The sequence below is a fragment of the Aethalodelphis obliquidens genome, unplaced genomic scaffold (genome assembly GCF_003676395.1).
Source record: "Aethalodelphis obliquidens isolate GAN/ISIS:26980383/991018 unplaced genomic scaffold, ASM367639v1 scaffold56, whole genome shotgun sequence".
NCBI lineage: Eukaryota > Metazoa > Chordata > Mammalia > Artiodactyla > Delphinidae > Aethalodelphis > Aethalodelphis obliquidens.
Window position 1 is genome coordinate 2,228,908 of NW_020838000.1, and position 7,701 is coordinate 2,236,608.

Sequence of the window (7,701 nt, forward strand, 5' to 3'; positions counted from 1 at the left end):
CACTAATGCCTCAGGTCTTCAACTAGGTATGACTTCCTCTGTGCCGTCTTCCCAGAGACCCCTAGATCATTTAGGTGTCCTTTCTTCCTCAGATGCCCAAGGTACTCTCTGCTTATACTCATCATGCTGAACTGTGATGCCTGTTTCCCGGTCTGTAATTCAAGACTGTACCTCCTTCACCCAGCATTATCCATCCTCCTTACTTTGTTCTATTGTTTTTTTCGTAACTTTTATTACCTTCTAACATACCATTGAATTTACTCAGTGTAAGTAGTCCCTGAGATAAGGAGAATTCCAAAGCGAGCTCCACCACATCCCTGGCTTTCCGCTTGGGGTCACTGTCCAGACTGCAGTGCAGTGGGGTGCAGCCCCATTAGAGCCTGGGGGTCTTGCTGACCCGAGGAGAGAGATTAGACTTCAGGGCTGCTGAGGGGACTTGGGTTTGCAGGACAGGGTACTGGAGAAGAGGGAACTGTGCAGAGAAGGAGTTCCAGAAATTTTCAGACATTCCCATTAGTCCTTAACGGAATACCAGGCTGTGTACATGAGGACAAGACTCCACAAAGCTTAAGAAACAAATGCCAGAACGATGAGCTGAACACAGATTCTCGAGTGGCCCAGGGCTGAGAGTCATGGGAATTCGGACAAGCCAGTGACTCCCAGGAAAATATCAGGCAGGCTAGTGTACCTGCAAATAGGTTTGCACAGGAAGGGAGGAATGGGGACAAAAAAATTTTTTTGGAAAACCTAATGGCTGAGAAAAAAAAATACAAAACCACCAATCCAAAAATCTCAATTAATACTAAGCAATATTTTTAAAAATAAGAAAAAACAGAGAAGAAGAAAGACTATATCCAGGCACATTCTCCTCCAATGTACAAACCAATGCAAAAAGAAAAATCTAAAAGAAGCCCAAAGTGGGGAAAAAAGACCCATTTCAAACCGGGAATGATGGTAAGAATTACCAGTGACTTCTCACCAGAAACAATGGAAGGCAGAAGACAATTCTATAACATCGATAAAGTGCTGAAAGGAAAATGCTGTCACCCGTGAATTATCTATCTAGTAAAAATATCCCTCCAAAATGAAAGCAGACTAAAAATACTTCAAGATGAACAGATGCTGAGAGAATTTACCACCATCAGATTTGTTCTACAAGAAATGTTAAGATTTTCAGGCTGTAGGAAAGGGATAGCGTGCAGAAACTCAGATCTACAGGAAGGAATGAAGAGCACTGGAGACTGAGTAACTATGAGAGGGGGAGAGAGGAGGCCCCAGAGGAGCAGAGTCTGTGATGTGAATTTGGAGGCTGAGTGAAAGACAGCATCCAGTACAAGAAAAGAGACAAAGGACTACTTCCAGCATTGGGTAGAAGAAATAATTGATGAACGTGGAACTTCTGTTGTACCAAAAACAAGGACCTGGTCAAAGAAAGATGGCGACATGTCGAAAGGACACAGAAGCCAACTAGAAAACCAGAAAAATAATTCTGAGCAGCAAAATGAATCATGACAATCATTCATTATAACCCATTAATTAAAATGCGAAGCCACGAGTCTATACTGATATAAAGAAAAGAATGAATGAATTCAAAATTTATGAGGAGCTGGACATCTGCTTAGCGCAAAATACATCCTCATAATGTGCTTATGAATCATGAAGGAGAGAAGGTAACTTCACAGTAGTGTGGCAGACACCCTTGTAATCAGGCAACCAATGTGAACATCATTAGTAAGGGACAAAATGAAATTGGGTGCCACCTGATATAATACAATAAGAACACAGCATCACCTCTGTGGTATTCTTGCCAAAGATGCATTCTCTGAACCACCTGAGAAAACATAAGGAAAAAAAAATCAAAGGGCAATTCTATAAACTAAAACTAATGATCTTTCATTTTCAAAAGTGTCAAGGTTATGGAAATCAAGGAAAGACATAAAAACTAAATACAACAGGTGATACTGAAGTGGACCTTTTGCTCTATATAAAGGATATTATTAGGACCACTAGCAAAACTTGCCTGAGATCTGAAGATTTGGAGGCAGTAATAAATCAGTGTTAAGTTCCTGATCTTGATGGTGGTATTGTAAATGTGTAAGAGGATGTCCTGATTTGCAGGAAATGTGCACTAATGGAAAGTGTAATTGGACTAAACACTCCAAAAGGTAGAGATTGTCAGACGAGATAAAAAAACCAAGATCCTACTATACGCTGTGTACTAGAAACACACTTTAAATATAAAGAATGTCTTCAAATATTATGTTCATTGTTTGTCTTCCCCCAGTAGTATGTAAACCTCACGAAGACAGGGGTATGGCACACAGCGGCCACTTAAAAAATGTTTATTGAGTGAATAATTAAGTACTCCGCTTGGACTGTAAGCTTGAGGACAAAGCCCATGTTTCCACATCACTGTTTCCCCATGGCCTGGCAAATAGAAAGCCCTCAATAAACATTGGTGGAATTATAACGGAAAGTGAGGGTCTGGCTGCTCGCCACTCAAAAGCCAATAAAGAGGCAAGGTTGGGGGAGAGGAAAGTTTGCTTTATTTTGGAGGCCAGTAACCAGGGGAGGAGGGCAGACTCCTGTCCAAAGGCCAACTCCCCCCACTGACAATCAGGGGGCAAGAGCTTTTAAAGGTGGAGGGAGCGGGCTACGTGCAGAAACAGCACAGGCAGCTCTGACAGGCATCTTGCAATTGGTCATGCAGTGGTCTGACCAGCGTCATCTTGATTGTTTTACGTACAGCATGCGGGATCTTAGTTCCCCAACCAGAGATCGAACCCGTGCCCCTTATAGTGGAAGCGTGGAGTCTTAACCACTGACCACCAGGGAAGTCCCAGCTCTTGACTGTTTTAAGTACAGTTAGTCTTTAGTTCCATTGGGTTTGTTCCCATTTCTTTGAGGCCAGTTCTCGGAATTGTGGCAGTTTATGTCATGGCTACAGCCTGGTCATCGTCGTTAACGTCTTCCACCTGATGGGGGTTTTAGTATCTACAAGACAGCTCACAGGAGAGGGCTCAGAATATTATCTCTAGCCCTTGAGGAGAAAGTAAAGGTCCTTGACTTTGCTTAGAGACTAAACTATTATTATTTGATCTCCTTTGTCTGTTTTCCTTTGTTTCTGCGTTTTCTCACTTCTCTGGTTAAACTTATTCTTTGGTTAAAGTGTTTCTACAGACAAAAGGCAGGCTGAGGACATGAGGGACACAGACCATAGGGCCCTGCTCCATTTCACAATGAATATAAGAATTAAGAACTAACTCATCTGCCTTGCTGCTATGGAATGAGGCTAAATTCACATGGAATTTCTTGCTGTTTTTTTTTTAAGAAATTAGAACAAATAAAAAATTGAGTTAAGCCATTATCTATTAAAAGTTATATGGCTGCTGCCAGCCCTACAGAAAAAAAAAAAACTATAAATGGAAACATTTTACCAAGGTTTTTATTTCTACTGGAGTAGATATCCCAGGTATTGATTACCAGATGGTCATGATAATGACCGTGAAACTTCATTACCACTGAAAGTGCTGGGCCCAGCAAAACCTTGCTTACAGAGGTTTTAGGTTTCTTATAAGATATACTGATAACATGAATTAAAATATCTTCTTAAGTATACCCTGCCCTGATTTTATTCTTGCTGGACTTTCATGCATGAGAAGAAAGAATTCACTTTCCCACTGCAATCCAATATATATTAAACCACTTTCTTTCCATAGAAAATGCAACTGTTTTTAAAAACCAAAATGGGAAGTAATCTCAATTTCTTTAAAAAAAAAAATCTTTGCTTGGCTGACTCTGTATTTTGTGACTACAAAGCTAACATTTGGCTCAAAAATGCCTCACCCATACTCATTTTTATTAATATCTTCTTTCTGATGTCGATCCAGATATTGAGAACAAGAGTAGTTAAATCAGGTTATAATAAAATCATTCAAACTAGTGCTTAGCTAAGTGACCGGCAGCATATCACTAAGACTTTGTTTCCATTGTAAACCATGCTACCTAAAAATTATTGCAGACATATCACATGATATTTTTTCAAGTCTTTGTAGACTTCATTGCTCTTTGGTGTTAGATTTGAAGCTGGTTCTTTGCAGCAAGAACTGTGCCTCTGTGGATCGCTCAAGTAACATATACTCTCTATTGGCCTGTCCCTTTCATTAGGCTGTCACTGCTACTACAGTGTTTTACAGATTACAGGTTTTTCCTAAAGCTCCAGTCTGCTCTCTTACCCAGTAATTGGATAGACAGATTCGGCTCAGCTCGGCAAGTCTGTACCTCGGCATGAAAAAGAAGCCCTGAATTGAAATGCAGCAGCCTTGCCAGTTCAGGATAAATAGACCTCCAAGGGGAAGTTCAGAAAATCACATTCAAGAGCATTTTGGGTCCCATTTCTACATCTCTACCAATCTAATTTCATAGTTTATGAATACATATGCACCATTATATATTAAAAATAAAAATCCAAAACATCGACTTTGTTGAAAAGGATTTCTAAATTTTAAACTTCAAAATGTTGGCTTAATTAAAAGTCGATGTTTTCTGACTTTCTGCATCCCAGTGTGTACAAACCTGAAGCTGATTTTCAGACCATGATTTTTTGTCATTATTTTCAGGACAAAGCATTGTTATAAAAGAGAAACAAATTACATGGATGCTATGAGCTGCTATTTAATTTCAAAAAGTCTAAAATCTAAAGTTAACGTGTTCATAGCACACTTGCTCTATAATGAAACTGAAATCTGTAGTATTCTAAGTAATACATTTATGTTCAGTGTGGGTGAGCTTATAACACCGTGAAAACCTCCACTTTTTCACTTCATAAATTTACTGCTGTATTGGCCCAAATATAATGCTCTGTTAGGCTGCCTTAATTTTCCAAAGAGAGGAAAATTTCAAGTTGCAAAATAAACTCTTGTCACATGAAACTTTCCATTTCTAGACCCTAAGGCAGGTGAAGGAGTAAAAATGTGCCCTGATACCCCTTCCTTCCTTTTGCTTTAGGTGGTTCCAGCTAGCGTTACTGATACTGAAATTTAAATACAATTGCTACCTTAGCATGCCAGCCAGTTTGTTAGAAGTTGCATTCTGTTTCTCTGCTGGCTCCGAAAAGGGGCTAGTGTCTCTCACAGAGTCAAGCATTGTTGGAAACAGAAAGCTATTGAAAACAGAGATCGTAAAACAGATTTAAGGTGATTTAATCACCTCCCTTCTCCAGTTTTTCCACCAGCCTCTCTCTCCTCTCAGCGTCTCCAGGGGGAGGCTCAGTGAAGAAGGGAGAGGAAACAATTCTTTGCAAAAGTGGGGAAGGCATTTGTGAGCTGTTGCTTTTGCTTCCCTGTCCATGCCAAATCTTGAGCTTGCAGAAGAATCCTGACCCTCCAGACAAGCACCATTTGAAGTGGGAATCCTGGCTTTCCATTGGCTGTGGAGCCTTATACAAGTTCTTTGACCTCTCTAAACCACAGTTTCATCATCTGTAAAATGGGAACACTGTTCCCTGTTTGCTAGGGTTGTTGTGAGGATTCAGTGAAAAAATGTATATGAAACCCTTAGCACACAAGAAGCATGAATTCATATTAGCTATTATGACTAAAACATTTGGAAGAACAGGGTGGTATATCCCAGGCTCTACTGTCCACTGAAAATCCATTTCCTCTTCTCTGCCACACAGCTAGGCTGTGTATCCGAGGCTTCTCGCAGGGAGGGGTGGTCCAACGTGGCTGAGTTCTAGCAAAGATGAGAACAAAAGGTATTTGTGCCACTTCCAGCTCAAAGCTTTAGGCACCTGGCTTGCCAGCTGAAAGATACTGAGTGGTCTGGGCTGAGTGGTTAGGGAGAAGGCTGACCTGATGTCTTTCCTCAAATTGCCTACCCGAACAAGAATTGGTCAGGATAAAAGTGAAAATATTACACGAGATCTTTCAGCTCCGAAGAAGGGACATCACCTCCCGGCCAGCAGTGGCTTTCCCAGGCAACTGAGAAATTTGCAAGAGTGGTGAAGGCAAGTCCTCATACCTTGCAGCCATCCCTGTAGGGAAACCCACTAATTTTAATTTAAAAAAGAACAAAACTTGCTCTGCTGGGGACAAGAGTAGCAATTGGCCAGTCCATGATCTGAGCACGCACAGTGGTCTTACACTACTGTAGGGAGTACCCGAGACACATAAGAGGAGCTGAAACAACTCCAGGGTAAAAGCCTAGAGGAGCTGAGCTCACGAGCAGCACACTGCCCCCTCTCCACGACTTCACTAGTAAATGTTATCCCTGACAAACTCAGCAGAGAGACAAGGGGCATCAGAAAGCCAACCTCCAACTAACACCCCAGCCAGATTCATGTACCCCCTTAATTGGAAATTAAAGGGAATCTCGCCCTGAAAATGAGTAAGATGGGGCTCTTTTATGGCATACGCAGTGAAGTTGGAGAAAGCCAGCTTGATAAAACATCTTTTCAGAATTCTGACCTTAAAGAATCAAAAGCCCTTCTAGGGAACTTGCATTTCTCTTCATGTGTCTTTGAGATGTAAGTGTTCTACCTGATCTTCTTCTGCATTGTGTGTGCGCGCGCGTGTGTGTGTGTGTGCATGTGCGTGTGTGTGTTTGTGTGTACGTGTTTTGAGCCCTTCTTCTCTGCCGTCGGAAGGCACGTGTATGGCATTCATTTGGCAGCCAATCAAATAAGCTGGGATTCTGAGCAGTCTTTTGTCTGATGGTAAAAACTCTCAGCGGTTTTTTAACCATCTTAACCTTCATTGTGTCAGCTTGTACAACAAAGGCCTTTACTTTCTTAGACTATTTTTGGGAGTAAACTTTCTCCATCCTATGAAAGCTACATCCTTCGTACTCTCTTGTAGGGAAGTCTCTTGCGTCTTATTGGTTTGAGTCACTAGTAAGAGATATCTCATCAATAGCCACAGGATGGATGCTTTAAATTGGAGAAACTTCTAAATTGGTAAATTTTTCAGGGCGCTCATTGTAAACAGCTGTTTTATTGTGCCTATGGAGAAAAAAACCAAAATACGATGGAAAAAGATAAATATATATATATATCTTTTATACAGGGCCTTTTATACAAAATAGATAAAACGGTCAGGGGATAAAAGAAAGGAAAGCTTCTAGGACTCCTTGTAAGAGCAAGACTTGTTGATTGGGTCCCAATGGAAACTAAAGTCAAAGGTATAAAAATTAATAGAATTGAGATGAATGTTTATAAATATTGATGTATTAAAATGGGCTTTATATAAGACGGTTACATCTGTTTTGCTTAATTATATTGTGGGATAGACATGTTTCACTGAGGGATGCTTCCCCTGCCTGGTATTATAAGACAGGGAGGGCATATAACTCTGCCCCTCAGGAAATATTAATTAAACATAGTAAAGGAAACCAATAGGGTAACCTGAGCCCACACAATATAAAGTAAAACTGGGAAGTAATATTCAGGGGCTAAAAAAATAATAATAGAGATTTTGCTCTGGGTCTAACCTGTGCACTCAGAAAGAGGGCCTTTGTTGAATACCTTATGCCAGCTTTTGGAGGCATGCTAAATTAAATCCTAAAGTTCTGGAACATAGAACTCTTAATTTTCAGCTTAGTTGGACATCTCACTGATATAAAAAAGCAAATTAAAGAAAATATGATTGGGCAAATCAATCTTTTAATACCATTTACGCGACAAACCAGTTCTATAGAGAATTC